The sequence below is a fragment of the Rousettus aegyptiacus genome, unplaced genomic scaffold (assembly GCF_014176215.1).
Source record: "Rousettus aegyptiacus isolate mRouAeg1 unplaced genomic scaffold, mRouAeg1.p scaffold_m13_p_7, whole genome shotgun sequence".
Classification (NCBI taxonomy): Eukaryota; Metazoa; Chordata; class Mammalia; order Chiroptera; family Pteropodidae; genus Rousettus; species Rousettus aegyptiacus.
Window position 1 is genome coordinate 27,686,956 of NW_023416310.1, and position 15,615 is coordinate 27,702,570.

General features: G+C 46.9%; 1 protein-coding gene and 1 pseudogene across 4 annotated transcripts in view; one reads left to right on the forward strand and one right to left on the reverse strand.

Annotated features, from left to right (window-relative positions):
* PRKCE (protein kinase C epsilon) overlaps positions 1-15,615 on the forward strand; it is a 511,750-nt gene that overhangs the window by 215,365 nt on the left and 280,770 nt on the right. The gene's annotated exons all lie outside the window — the stretch shown is intronic.
* LOC118606186 lies at positions 14,417-14,535 on the reverse strand (annotated as a pseudogene).

The following is a 15,615-nucleotide window of genomic DNA, read 5'->3' on the forward strand; positions in this document are numbered from 1 at the left end:
AGTTTCTAAAATCTGCAACAATTGGAACACACATGCATGAATAGACATAATTCTATCACCAACGTTGACCAGAGGCCTATTGGATGCCCAGCCTATCTTGCACTAAGTGGCTATGGTTAAGCAGGAAAGGTCTCACCCCAAAGTAGCTTCAACTCTGAAAAGCCAAAATATATAGAAATGAAAGAATCAGAAAATAGTAGCGAAAGAATCAAAGCAGGGTACTTATGTTAATGTCCCGAGGGCCCAGGAGGTGCGACACCGTGTGCTGGGAATAGTGGCTGAGTGGAAGGTCAGAGAGACAGGGGAGTGGGTGGCGTGAGCTGGAGAGGTCGGGGAGGCTTTATAGAGCAGGTGGAGCTTGGGCAAGGCCTTGAAGGAAGACCATGACTGGACAGGTCTAGGAGCAGGGCTACGAACACTGCTGAAGGACCCCAGACCTGACCCAGTGGGCAGAAGGAAATGTTAACTCCAGGGTTAGTTGTGTTTGAGAAGCATTCATCTGCTTCCAATATCCAAAGTGTTCTCTGTAGGGTTGATAGGTGATAGAAAGGGAAGTGGAGGCCAGTGGGCTCTGGGGTCAAATAAGTTGCTGGAATAAAAAACTAAGAGTTTCCTTACCGCAAGACCCCTTTTATATACTGATGTCCATGGTGCTTTTCCCAAATGGGCATAATAGCATCTGGTTTCCTGCTTCTTCAGCTATTGAACCATGATTTTTTTCCAGGAGGTTTCTGCAGGAATAGAGTTCCAAAAAGTGTATTTGAGCTGAGGAAATGCTAGACTAAATGATTTTCTTTCTTTCCTTTTTTTTTTTTTTTTTTTTAGTCCAAGTCACTAGCAGTAGAGTCATGTTTTCAGTGGTCTCAAACTCCAAAGGGATTGATGGGAAGGAAGTTTGAGGGACTACATATAAAGACACCAGTGATTAAGTGGTCCTCCAAGGATGCCCAGCACGGAATAAAATGCCTTCGGGCCATCTTAGCTCAGAAGTTATTCCTCAATCGTAGACACATAACCTGGGCTTTTAAAACAAGCTGTTTTTGTTAATATCATTCCTTTTCTTCTCTTCAAATACGGGGAAGAGTTTTGTATCAACAGCATGGCCTCACTGTTGGGACAGAGCCCTGGGGCGCTGCAGCTGGGGCTGTGAGCGAAGGTGACGTTCAAAGCACTGGCAGGATTGGGGTTGCCAGGTAAAATGCAGGATGCCAGTGACATTTGAAGTTCAGATCAACTCTGCATGATTTTTCGATGTAACTATGTTCCAAATGTCTCATGGGATATACACATACAAATATATTCATTGTTTATCTGAAATTGAAATTTAACTGGGCATCTTGGATTTTTATTTCCTAATAATATGCACCCTTTCCCAGGATGCTTGGGGAAGCCTAGACACAAGGACCAGAAGGTGCTTTAAAATGTAATGGCAAGGTAACAGGTATGTTCTAATTTCTCAAGTGCCCAGGTGCTCCCTCCTGGGAGACAGGTTACTACATCCTCAAGCTCCCTCCCAGCTTTCTTGTTTTCCTCAGTTTAGGAGAGTTTATACATGAGGAGTTGTAGCCTGGAAGGTATTTTATTTGTCTCATACATGTTCGCAAGAAACAAATGTAAGATACAAAACTTTACCCAAAACACAGATTTTCAGCTTCTCTTGAAAATGCAAAAGGTTCACAGTTTCGTAGAAAGAAGCCAGTCGTCCAGACCTGGAAGCCCTGAAACCAGAACTACAAACTTTCTGCCTACAGTGAACAGAGTCGGGGTGAGCTCAGTGGCCCTCCAGGGATCGGGGGAGAAAGTAAAATAAAGTTTCTTAACACTCCCACCCCCCACTTTTGGAATTTAAAATATAATTGAGGACACTAAATTATTTCACATGTAAAAATAAAACAGTAGTCTAAAGTATATCTCTATACCAACTCTAGATTAGGTGAGAGTTGAGAAGGGGGAGAGGTGCTTCGTTGGGCTCCTGGAGACTCTGGATAGTTCTTTCCCTGCCGGGAAAGGAAAATTCTCAGCTCCACGATCAGTGATGATTACAGAAAGGCCAGGGTTTAACAGTGGGCTCTGCTCAGGAGGAAAGAGCCAAACTAATTGCTCTGGGGGAAAGGTCTCCCCATGACTTGCTGTGTTGGCTGGACCTCTCACTTCAGCCACACTGCTCTTCGCGATGCCTTGCCTGCTCTCTTCTCTGCCCCAGAAGGCCACCTTTGCCCTAGCCCCATGTGGGACATGATTTTGACAACAGGGACTTAGGAGCGGGTATGAGCAGCCCTAGTGCTATGAATGTGTGTTGATGGGCCTGGGTGAGGAGTTGGGTGGGGGGCCCTGGGGACCTGGGCCTTAGAGGCCGTGCTTGAGTGCCAGGGCCTGGAGCTTCTGCTGGCTATTGTACAGACACTGGCAGAGACTCTAAGTCGCCTCCAAGGGCATTATGACACAGAGGATAACTGGCTGCCACCAATGCTAATCACACCACTGGTGCTTGCTGTATCCTATGGCAACAGCAGCTCTTTGTTAATTCAGTGATGCTGGAGGCAGACAGTATTATAGGCTACTTCACAGTGGCTGGGGAACACCCTGGGTCACGACCATTCTTATTTATGGCCAAGTCCTAGGCACCTCTTTGCTTGCTCTCCAATATCCGCACCCCAACCCCACCCCCAGTTTTGGAATTTGGAAGTGAGACGGGAGGAAGCTCCCATAAAATATTATTCCAGAGGCGAAGCTGAACCCTGAATAATGAGTCCATTAGATTCCACAATCAATATCTAGCTTCTAAGCATTATGTATATTGATGAGCTGATTGCTAGGATACTAGTGCCGAGGGAATTGGAATCCATTTTACTGGGGCCAAATTGGTTGTTGATGGGCCATAGTAGACTGTGACTTTAATAATCAGCTAAAAACATTCTGCAGTCTAGTAAAACACACTTTCAGCATGTCAGATCCCTGTGTGCTTTCCTGAAAGCCGGCAGAGCAGGGTTTTTACTGGGTCCTGAATCATGGCCCTACAGGCTCTTTCTAAGGCAGAAGGGCTGTCCAGGCCCTCAGCTCAGGTCCCGCTGGTGCTGAGGGAGGCGGGGAGGAAGGAGGCAAGGGGGTAAATCTATGCAGCTGAGGGCACAGGTGGGCTGGCTCTTGCCCCTTACTGTCCATGAACACACATTTTACCTGAACTGCTTACCCAGCTCTGTTCTTCTGGTCATAGAGCCATAAACTAGGTGAGACATGGTTCCCACATTGGGAAATAATTTTCTTTAGGTCTTTCCTTCAAGAGGCTCGATGGGAGGAGGGCTGTGTATGTGCAGTGTGATGTGTGTGTGATGTGTGTATGTGTCTGTACGTGTGCAGGGGTGGGGATCGGGTTCTTTTCAGTGAGGCACCTCGACTTCCCGCCCTACTCCGCACCCCAAGTGTGGAGCATCATGTGGTAGCACCCTGGCATCTAATATGAATTCTCGTACTAATTCACCGGGTCAGCGAAGGCCGGGTCAGCGAAGGCCGAGTCAGCAAAGGCTGAGTTGAAGAGTGTCAGACTCCCGGACCGCTGGGCACGCCCTGCTCACCGGGCTCTGCGTGCATGTGCTGGTCCGGGAGTCCAGCTCTGCCCGGCCAGGACCACGGGGCCAGACGCTGCCGAGGATCTGAGAACAGGTTTCTGGAGGAAGGAAGTTGAAGGTAATGAGGGTAATTAAACCCCTGCAGATTTCTAGCTGTAGAATTGCTCTGAGATACTCTGAAGATTAAAAATTGTGCATTTACTGAGACAGAACCAAAATGCCCACAATTAAAACAAGGCGATTCATTTCTACCTGTGGTGCTGTACTCAGCAGTTTAATTTGGCTGGGGAGAAGGGCAAGGGGAGCCCCTTGTTCTTTCTGAATGTCTTTTGTCGGATTCTGAACTCAGGCCTGGCTGGGGTCATCCGGGGGTCCTGCAGTCATCCTTCAGTCTACCCTCTGCTGGATTGAGGACAACTGCCTCGGCTGCAACAGGGTGATATGCTTCTGCACATGTCCACTGGTTAAGGGGCAGCAAGAGCAAAGGCTATGACCCATTGCTGCTGGCCCACCCTCTGTCAGGTGGCAGCTCTGGCTGTCAGTGTTCCAGCAGCTTCTGAGTGGCCTGCCTGAGCCCCGCTGAGGCCTAGGGCCAGCACTGACTGGAACTCCTGGTTGGCTCTCAGAAACTCCCTGTAAACTGGTCCCACCTTCTGCTTGGCCGGGGATGCTTGCAGGATGTCTGCCTCTTGTCCTTCTCTCAGGGCTGCACTGGGCTTCTGCTCGTGAGTCCAGGCCTTGGGTGAGTGCGAGGGGCACAGACAGCATCCCTTCTACAGCCTCCTGCAGGCACCGTGGTGGGTGGCGCCCCTGATCAGTTCTAGAATAAGGCAGGGGAGGTGTAAGCGTGATGAAGATGCAAGAAAGGCAGTCGGAGGGGGCGCCCAGTGTGTTACGTTGCTGAAGAGCAAAGGTTAAAATCGTCGACGTGATTGGATCAGCAGTGGAGGAGAAAGCCTGAGAGAAAAATCAAGCCTTAAATATCAGAACATCTGACTGGGAATAAAAGGGTTTTGAGTGGACTGGTCCTTGGCAAAGCAAGAAATAAATCAGCCCCCTATGGAGCGACTTTCAGGAATTAGCAGCAGGCAATTGGATATTGAGGAAACATTTGAATGTACCAGATTGTGTTTGGGTTCAGAGGCCAAGAGTGTCTTGAGGCCCTTCTGTGTTTTTTGAAGGGCTTCTGGGGAACCCTCCTGTGGAATTAGGAAAAAATCGGACTAGACTGGATTTGTCCCTGACAGGGAGATACTCACAGTGGAGCCCGTTTCCCCGAAGTCTTCACCAGTCGTCCTGTTAGATTTTCTGTGTGGTGGAGGCAGCGGGTGAAGGTGTGGCCAACCCTCGTCACAGCTGTTGTTTTACGCGAGAACTAGTCTTCCCAGACTTGACTAATCTGTGGACTGTTTGTCCAAGGGAAGGAGCAGCAGGCGAGGAGCAGGTGGGAGGCCAAGGCCAGGTGGAGTGCAGACTCGGAGCTCTGCCTGGATCACAGCATGCCTGTCACTGTCCATCCGGCTGACTGTGAGCACACTCTTGGACTCTCTGGGTCTCTGAGCCCCATCCTAAAAGGGGCGTGCTAGTAGTACCTACGTCATAGCCTTGTTGCGCTGGTCGGGCTGGGTAACATTTATAAAGGGCTGAGAACAGTGCCTGGCATCTGTCTTAATAAATAAAACATTTTGTCCCAAAAGATCTCTCATGTCCCTCCCAGTTTTCACTTTTTATGATTCTGCTTCATTTTATCCTCTAAGCTTGAGGGCGATTGTTACCCCATTTTGGAGACAGGGAAAGCACAAGAAGACTGGAGAGATTTTCCAGAACAGTGGCTGGTTAGTGGATGGGCAGGGATGAAAACCAAGCACTCCTGAGTGTGTCTGTACCACCTCAGAGGGGGAAGGAATTGCTTCGAGCTTTATGGCCCTCATTATCTCCCCGTTTTCCCTCAGTGTCTCAGTCTCTTCGCTTCCCAGGCATAAGATGAAGACAGATGATAAAATAACTTCCTTGTAAGTAGGAAGAAACGAGTGCTGAGAGCGGGCAGGGCTCTGACAGAGGGAGGAAGATGGCAGTGCGGGCCAGGCTCTGCTCTGCCTGATGGAATGCGGGAAGGCCCCAGGGCCTGGGCTCCAAGGCCCCTATGCAGCCTGCTCCCCGAGTGTTTAGGAAGTGTGACTGGAAGCGACCACTCCAGATGCTCACGTTCGTTGGACAAAAGCCTAGTGAATTGGAAAGGCACATTTCCCACGGCGCCAAAGGTTGCCGAGGCCACAGTTTATCCTAGGTGGAAAGGAGGAGAAGGCTATTGTGTGAAGGGGCCGATCTAGCTGGTTGGCTTCTTGCTGAAAAGCAGCATGTCCTGGGTGGTGGTCCTGCTGCTCACCAAGTGATCAGGATGCAGGGGCTGCCATAACCTGTCAGGATCAAGTCAGGTGAGTGAAGTTCACCAAATACCCCAGCAAGGAACTCTCCCCGCTGCTACCTCCCCAACCCTGGCTCTCGAGTCCTAGAGCAGTACTTCTCAAACTTCAGTTGCACAAGAGTAAGCTGGGCATCGTGTTCCAACGCAGATTCTGACTCAGTGAGTCAGGGATGGGTACAGATATACCGCATCTCATCCCAGCTCCCAGGCTGTCCAGTGCTGCTGTTCATGGACCCCATCGGAGTAGTGAGGGTCCTGAGGACATATTGGTGTGGCCTGGGTGCCTTTCCCATCAAGAGCCCTCACTTCTTGAGCCCTGGTTTTGTTTCCTTTCTCACTCCCACAGTCTTCTCAGTGCCAGCCAGATGGGAACAAGACTGAGGGAGGCTAATGAGGTCCTCCTGGGGCAGAGTGGAGCACCTCTCAGAGAGAGTGTGGCCACAGTTTCCCTGTGAGAGGGATTGTCCCCCAGGGTGGGCAGAGTTCTGGGGAGAGGGGGGCAGGCAGGCTGTGTAACTGGCAAATTTGTACCTCCTTCTTCCTTCCTCTGAGCCCTGCAGTCATCTGTTCAGGCAGCTTTCTACTTAGCACTCTGATTTCTGTGTCCAATCGATTGGCCACTCTTTGTGCCATGTAAAAATGCATGACTGAGTTTTGACCTTGGAGCCAGCCAGCCATGCAGGCTTCTGTCTTTCACTGCCTGTTTGACTTTACAAAAGGGTTAGGGAAGAAATAAAGCAAGGCTAAAATAATGCCATTAGTAATGCAACTCCTTTGCATTAAATCCTGCATTTATTAATAATATGATAACAGTACTACGTCTTTCCATTTGTGGATTATATTATGTTTACAAGGCATTATCTTATTTGATACTCAAACTGCCATTATGAGATGAAAGAAGATTATCATCCCCAGGAAACTGAGGCTCAGATTGGTTTATGTGCTTGCCAGAGATCACAGGGCAGTGGGTAACAGAATTGGGTGCACATGCATATTCTTATTAGGGTGGATGTCGACAGTTTAGTAGACTTGCAGATACTGTGGGTCATATTTTGTCCCTTCCCAAACATGATCCCATACCAAAGACAACTCTGAAGCTGTGGCCAGCCTATAACTGGGTGTTAAAACTCTTCCTGAAATGATACTGGCTGTATTGTTCCTAAAGTGCATAGCTGAGAATCCTCTAAAGTTTTAAAAAGTGTTAAAATAGCAAATAAAATGAACATACACACAGAAAAACAAAAATAAAACCATAAGGAAATAAGCTAGAAAATGTTTTAAAATTATCCTCTCTCCCTTTCTCCCTTCTTCCTTCCCTCCCTCCTTCCCCTGCCCCTTCTCTGAATACCCTCTGTGCTCAGTTTTCCTAGTTAGGTTAACATTCCACATAGAAGCCATCCAGGAAGGAGTCAGTCCTGCAGTGCTCGTTGGACTGGTTCCTGGAATGTCCCCTCCAGGTCACCATACATGTCTCCTTCCTTCAGGCAGGCATTCTAAGCCACCCTCCATGACAAGGTGGGACAAACACATGGGCAACCACAACTTAATTTTCCCCAAACCTTCTTTAGGCTTTCATTCCACTTGCTGCCTGGGGTTGCCATGGTGACAGTCTACTGCCTTCTCCCTCAAATAGAACCAGAATCACACTTCTGCTTACGGGCAGTGGAGAAGTGACAGCGGCATTTCTGTCCATGGTCCTTTCCAGTAAACTCAGCCTCGGCCCAGTGGCCAGGAATGTGTGAGCGGAGCACCTAAACTCACTCTTCAAGGTACTTAAAAAACAAAGCAAATGAAACACCTACAAATAATTTGTAAGTTCCATTTGTAGTTAATGATTCTAGGAATGCCATGGCTAAGTTGCTGTTTAAAAAAAAAAAAAAAAGTTACCGTGAACAACTGGAGCCTCACCGTAAAACCGTCGTTGTTCTGAACCTCACGGCTGTGTGCAGAGTTCAGGACTAGGAGTAACTAAGGAGAGAGAGGAGGTGGTGGTGAGGAATCCAGAGAGTGCTAAAACAGAGACTCTGCCCCAAAAGGATTTGCCATTTGGGTACAGGGGAGACAGTCCTGTACCCAAATGTGTTTCCTCTATTCCAGCTTGGCATTGAGGTTCAGCTGTGCAGTGGGAAGGGATTCTGGGAGCACCTAGTGGCTAGCTGCCACTTAAATCTCGACTCTCCGATGTACTAGCTCAGGGTCTCTGGGTGAGTTTCTTAATGTCTCAGAGCCTTGACTTTTGTGTACTTTCTCGGGAAGGTGGTTATGAGCATTGAATGATACGCGTTGAGAGCCTAGCACAGTGTCTTGCTCATAGCAGGCGCTTAGCGAACACTAGTTCTTTTTCTCTTCTTACCTATTCAACGAGGATGGGGCAGTGGTGGAGGAGAAGGAAAGTAGGTTCCACGGATAAGGGGAGAACACAGCCCAGGCTTGGGGGTGGGCACTGCAGGCCTGGACAGGGAGCAGAGCTCAGTCCTGGGGGTGGTGGACAGGGACGCACACTGAATTCAGAGGGACAACAGAAAACCATGTGACATTAAGGCCTGTGGAGGGGAGTGTGTGCTTAGAGGAGTTTGTTGAGGGTCATGGATGTGTAGAAGAGGAGCAGGAGATAGGGAATGAGAAATAGGGCAAGAAGTGATGCTGATTACAAGGTGAAAAACTGGGACCGCCACTCACAGGTGAATCTTTTCAGTGTTGGAGATCCGGGAAGTTGCCATGAGCAGTGCACCGCTGTTCAAACTTAAGGAAAGGTTTGAGTATCCTGCCCCAGTGTCCCAAGAGATGCTGACCCCTGGCATTTGCAGCCCCAAATGGTTTTCTTTACCTATTTCCTGACTGAAGCGGAGGGAAAATGCTTAGGAAGATACGGGATATTTAAAAAGAACAAAATTTTGTCTTTTGCTTTTAAACACTTTCTCCAGGCCCACCACTATGCATTCCTCCCCAACCCCATTTCTCAAAATAAAATTGCTGAGGAAATAGGCTGTGGGGGATGTATTGCCGGCACAGTGCTAGATGGTGAGTGTTGGGCCTGTTCAGAAGTGCTGCATTATTCATGTGCAACCTGGCAGTCTCTTGGGGTAATGGGTCAACAAATCCCAAATGTGGCTTGAAGCAGCTGTGACTCTCCATTTCCAGGGAGACCAGGCCATGCCCTTGGGTTGTACATAGTTCCGTTTCCCCTCAACCTCAGAGACCAGATGAAACGTTGCTTTGAAACAATGTTCTTTGTAAGCCCTGCCTGCAGGCAGGAGGATGGACCGTCAGTCTCTGTCAGTCCATTTCCTGGGCGTTTAGGAATCTTCCAGGCCGAAGGGTAGCTCTTCTGCTAACGTTACCTGGTTTCGAGGACTGGAGACGGTGCGGAGTGACAGGAGGGGTGTTGACAAAGAAACTAGAGAAAAAAAGAATGTTTAGTTTGCCAGGGAGGTGGGAGGATATTGCCCAGACCTTTTGGTAGCTGAGTTTAAGGGAGTGCGTGTGTTTCCGGGCATTCTCTCGCCCCCAGAGTGGCTTCTTACTCATGAGGCATATTGGTCATGGCGATAAGAAAAATACCAGTAATAAAAGCAAGCATTTCCAGAGTACTTTAATAATCTCGTTCGGTCTTTACGAAACTCTGAAAGATAGGTAGGGATGGTATTATCCTGTGTCAAATGAGATGAGGGATAAGTGTGCTTCCTGAGGCCATTCTGCTAGTAAGTGACAGATGGAGGCCCCATAATCCACGCCTCCCCAGCTTCAGGGCAGTGGCACTGCCCTCTGTGTGTCAGGTGTAAGGAAGGTAAGAGAAGAAAAAGAGGAAGGAAATCACATAAAGCCACCATCCCCCATCACCATGGGCCTGCCCTGCCTTCGGGTGGTGGAGGAAGGGTGCCTTGCCTACAGGCTGTTGCTTCTTGCCGAGTGGCGTTGGATGGGGCCAGTTTTCTGCCACAGGCTGCAAGACCCTGATTGTAGGGGGCTGATGCTCATGGCCCCAGCCTTTGTCAAGAGGAGAAGGTGGCTGACAGCAATGATTCAGGAGGCTGGAAGGACCCTTTCTGGGGACAGTGAGAGACAGCCTTTGCAGGTGGCATGGAGTCACCTCAGAACTACACTTTAGGAGAATATCTCACCAGAAACCAGCACTAGAGCAGCCAAGGCCCATTCTTGGCCCCTTGCTTCCACCAGGTGGATTTCAAAGAAAAAGCTTTGAAGAGAAAAGAGTCTATGAGATGTAGAGTTTGGAAATCACAAGACAGACTTAGATCAGGTCTCTGAAAGGGGGCCATGTGGACATTTCACAGTCTGCTGCCTGGAAGCTTCCTGGGGGCTTCACACCCGAATGAATGTCTTGGTGATGTTCAAGCCTACACCTCACTGTGGCCCTGTGGGAACACAACAGTAACATGGTGACATTGTCGAAATGTATGTATGGAGCCACTTAATTAGGGAGCTAGGCAAGTGCCCTCATCATGCATGTCTTCTCTAACTCTCAGTTTATGGAGAAGCAAGACAGAACCTGTGAACACGGTGTAAGGAAGAGACTCACACCACACGGAGCACTGGGCTCTGGGGTTCCTTGGATTAGGTCTTTCTGATTTCAGAGCTGCATGAAGCCTTTGAGGCCCAGCCTAATCTCTCCAGCCCTAGCTTTCAGGCCGAAAGACTTACTTCAGCTTCAGTAGACCAGCTTTTCTGTCCACCTGTCTATCTACCCCATCACTTGGTCAGACAACTCTAACAGATGGAGCGTCACCAGTTCTTCTGAGGTTATAACCTGCAGGTGTTGCCCCTGCCATCCAGGTAATTCATGTGCAGTCAGGGAGAGGAGACAGATGTGTAAATAGTTACATTATAGTGAGAGTGTGTACCTCTCATCCCTGATAATTCCAGCATGTTCCTCATAATTCCAGCCTGCCAAAACTTGCGTGTCTAGTCCTCAAATCCTAGAAAAACAAGGATTCCCCCCAACATGACTCTCTGTCTCTCTCTCTCTTTTTAATGCAGAATTTCCTGAGATTTTATTTGTAACCTACAAACTTAATGGAGCCTCGTACTTTTCTCCCTGGGCAGAAACCATTAACGATGCCAAGGGCTGTTAGTGGATGCAGTTTTCTCCACATGTGTAGCAAAGTGTAATTCATGTAGCAAAGTATAATTCCTGTTCTGGTTGGTGAAATAACTTATTAGTGACTTAAATTACAAAGGTGCCTATGGTATCAGGCTAGGTGCTCTGAGAGCATTAGGGAGTTTACTACATAATTTTTAGGGAGATAATATATCTGTGTGTGAATTGGAAAATAATGATACCAGCTAGATTGAGGGTAAATGCCATAGTGCTTCAAATAGGAAACAAGATAGGTGAATGGAGGGTCCAGGGACTGACTATGGGAACACAAGACAAAGTCGTCATAAGTTCTCTTTCATACGTAAAGTTGAATATATCTTGGGGACACAGTGTCCAGAGGGCTGGTGGCTCTCAGGTCTGTGCTATACATCTAGATTTGGGAGTTGTCAACATTTGGACAATCGTGATGCCATGATGGTTGAGAGAGTGTGTATAGAAAGAACCTGACAGAATGCCTAGCCAAGGACAGAGCCTGAGGCAGCCCCAGATGTGTTGGGACAGGCAGAGGGAGAACCTGCAGAGCCGGTGGAGGAGAACTGACCTCGGGGTGGGGGCTGGTTCCCAAACTTTAGAGCGTTTTAAGAACAAAAGGGTTGTTAGAAGTGTCAGGTGTTTAAGAGTGATCACATGAGAACTGAGCAGCAGCATCCATTGGTTCCTGGGGTCCTTGGGCAGAGCAGTCTCAAGAAAAAGTTAAGGACAGAAGCCAGAGTCCACTGAACTGACTAGAGAGAAAGGCTAGTGAAGGAGTGGAGAAGTGCAGGGAGACCCTACCTTCAGGGCTGTAAAGAGAGGAGAGAGCATTGGTAAGAGATTTCAGTATCCCCCCAAAAGGTGGGAGGAGTGGTTTTCTGTTTACAGAGGAGACTGTGCACAGAGAAGTAAAATAATTTGCCTTTTTCACATTACCATTATAAATAAATCCCACCTCCACCCCAATAAAGGTTATTAAAAATGTTTTCCAAAAGTATCACACATAGAAAATGGCAGAGTAAGTATTCAAATTCCAATATAACTGGCTCCAAAGTCTAGGTCCTTGCTACTCAAAAGTGTGGTCCAGGGACCAGTAACATGGGTATCACCTGGGACCTCATTAGAAATGCAGATTCTCAGACCCAGGCCAGCATAGAATCTGTGTCTTAATAAGATCCAGGTGATGCACGTGCATATTAAACTGAGAAGCACTGCTCTGTGCTTTCCCCTATTTTATATTTTAGTAATCCAGATATCAGGTAAAGAGGACCTGAATTATCAGACTGACAAAAAAAAAAAAAAAAAGAGCTATAGGTGAGAGAGGCATGCAACTTCTTTCTCTGAGAGGCAGGAGACATCTGCAGGTCCTCAGGTGACTTTGAAGAGCTCATCTTCACGAGGAAGGTCATTCACTGGCCCCCAAGCCAAGGCCACAGTGGCCCCCTTCACTATAGGATGATGGAGAATATTAAGTTCTGAGAAAGTTTTGCTGCATTTTTAATTAATAGCCATCTTTTTTACATAATCAGATGCAGAAGAAGAAAACACCCTTTCAATAGCTAGCATAATTAAGCTGCATAGATTAGTTTGATCTTTGCTGCCCCTCCAAAGCTCTCCAAGGGAAGATAACTCATGTGCATCGAGGTTTGCTCAGATATTTTCCTTCTAAAAGATTCAGTAACTGCCTACCTGTGATGGTTTTTAATTACCACAACCACATCTTTGAATACTTTTTTGATTGAGTGCTCGCTTCAAGGTTCTGCTTGGTCCATTCTCATCTGTACCTAAAACAACCAAACCACATGCAAAATGCCAAGAAAATCTAAACCCATAGTTCCTTTTTTTTCTGTGGGCATACTCTCTTTTTCTCGCCTTTACTTTCTTGGGTCCTTGGAGGTTTTGGAGTTCTGTATTTTCCAAAGTGACCCATTAGTTGGTTGTGAAATGAATTTAGTATCAAAGTGCATCATACGGAGTAGGGGCAGCAGTTGTTTTGTTAAACTTCTTTTTAGTTCTGTAAATATGTGTGCATCTTGAGTTTCCATGCAAAAATGTTTTCTATACTATGGGTCATGGTCAAAAAGTATGAGAGCCACTGATCCATTTCATTGGTACCTATTTATAGAATCGTTGAAATCAGTGTGAGTGTGTGTGTGTGTGTGTGTGTGTGTTTTAAATAGGTACCTTTTTCCAAGCCAATTTCTACCCATGAGTTCAGTCAACTGTATATGAAAGCATTCCCAGAGATTCTAACCATCAGCCAAGTTTAAGACCTGTTGGTCTGGTTCAAACTCCTACCCTAAAGAGAATTCCTTTTTATATTATTTCTGGTGGATGAGAATCAAGCTTCTAGGTGCCAGCATTCTCTCTGTATTCGTACCAGGTGTATACAGGAAGAGCCCATGCCTTCTGGGATGTGTCTTTTTGTTAGAAACTTCTCCCAGGGACTGATCCAAATCCGGCTTGCTCATGGCTTTCACTCTTGCCGGCTTTGGTCAGTCCCCTGGAGCACTACAGAGTAAATCAATCTGTCACGTGCTCCACACTGATAGCCCTTCAGAGACTAAGGGGCAGATTTTGTTTTCTTCTAAAGCTTTCTTTTTCTCAAGTTAAGAAATTCCAGGGGCTGTAACTATCCTTCATTGTTCATAGTAGAACAGCCTTCTTCATCCTGCCTTAGCATCTCTGAACGACTCTTCTGTTTAAAAGAGAAAACAAATCACTAAATACAGTGGAAACAATGCTGAGAACAAGGGGTTTTCTTCTGCCAGTGCTAGTGGGCAAGCCACCTCATCTCTCTGGCCTTGGTTTCTTCATTTGTAAAGCGAGACTGTTTGGCTGAGTGACCTACTTTGCAAAGTTCTGGTTTTAGTATTAACTGGGAGGAGAAGGGTATGTGGTTCTCAACAGCAGATATTATTCTCTTTCATGTTAAAGTCAGTGAGCCATAATCACATTAGGAATTTTTAAAGAGTCCATAGGGCCTTTCATGGATGGCAGATTAATCAAGTGTTGCTTTTATTGGCTGGGCATACACAGGAAGGAATGAATACCATGCATAGCTATCTGGGAGCACCCAGCTCTTGGGATTACAATGCAGACCCGATAGAAAACCCTTTCTTGGCCTTTCCTCCTTAAATTTCTGTTTTCCCTATTGTCGGCCACTGGGGAAAGAAAAAATGTGTCCTTTTGCTAGGATTTACATAGTACATTTTAGACTAAAGAGATTTTTGTTCTTTCCCTACACCTGAAGTTTTATGCAAAATAATTTAAAATAATGGAGGAGTAGGGTATGGTGTTCTTTCAGCCTAATGAGATTTTTTTTTTTTTTTTTAACATCTACAGCACCTGGTCTTCCTAGGTGGCCTCCCATCCAAGTACTAACCAGGGTTGACCCTGCTTAGTTTCTGAGATCAGATGAGATTGGGCACATTCAGGGTGGCATGGCCGTAGACCCAATGAGTATTTTTTGTTTTGTTTTTTAGGAATAAATAGATTTTTTAAAAAGTGTTCAGCCAGAACATCTGTTGTTAGCCTCCAATCACATCTTTAGGCTCCATGGCATGAATTTGCAGGAAGAAAGGTTTTAAATATTAATAAGAGTGGGAATTGGCTGTTTTGTATGAGCATTTTGGAATTCACTAAAGCTCCAGTGAACCCTAAAGAACTCAGCCTTCATCATTAGAGAGTTAGCTTCCCTGGGGGCCTCTCCAGGAGCAAGTACGTTCTACCTGAAGAGTGAACAAAGGACAAATGAAACGTGCCGGAGCCTCCTAGGGATGGGTGTAGACTTTCAAGTCTCCCCCAGGTTTTACCAAACCCGCGCCATCTTTTCTGCGTTGGCCAGTTAGCTCGGCAGAGGGCGGGGCGGGGGCGGGGGGCAGGGGGCGTGGGGCATGTCCTTGTTTTGATGTCATTCAGCTCTGTGTGCCCTTGGCCCCAGGGGGAAATAGCAAGAGATGTGAGAGAACTTAGAAGGGTTTGTCCCCCACGGTGGCTTCTGTAGCATCTACACCCTCTCAGAACACAATTGCCATCAACCAGAAAAACTAGGACAATTTTCCCCATTTGTGTGAGGGAGCCTACTACTTATTGTGAGAAGGTGGTGGAACTTGGAGAGTTTGGGATGGTTCTGGAGCTCACATGCAAGATGCCCATGTCGAGAAGGAGCGCTGGACCCCCAGAGAAGGACTGACCTGGTGCTCGGTGAGTTTTGTGTGGTCTTCTCTGTTGCTACTTATTTATCCTTTGAAGTTATTTAGGATATAGTGTTCTTATGACAGCAGAGAGCAATGGTTTTCTTCTCTTTGCACTGAGGAAGTTTTGTACTTGATAAAGATAAGTCTTCAGTAATGATTTTTTTTTTTTAATTTGGAGATTTTCACATCCTCCCCCATTGAATATTTCTTTAACCAAATAGAGAGCCTTAGGTGTCCTGATGTCTATAGGCTGTAGTTTTAAAAGAGCATGCTATCCAACGCCAGTAAAGCCCCATTGTAGTGTTCACTTACTACTGCAGATAAACCCCATGTGCC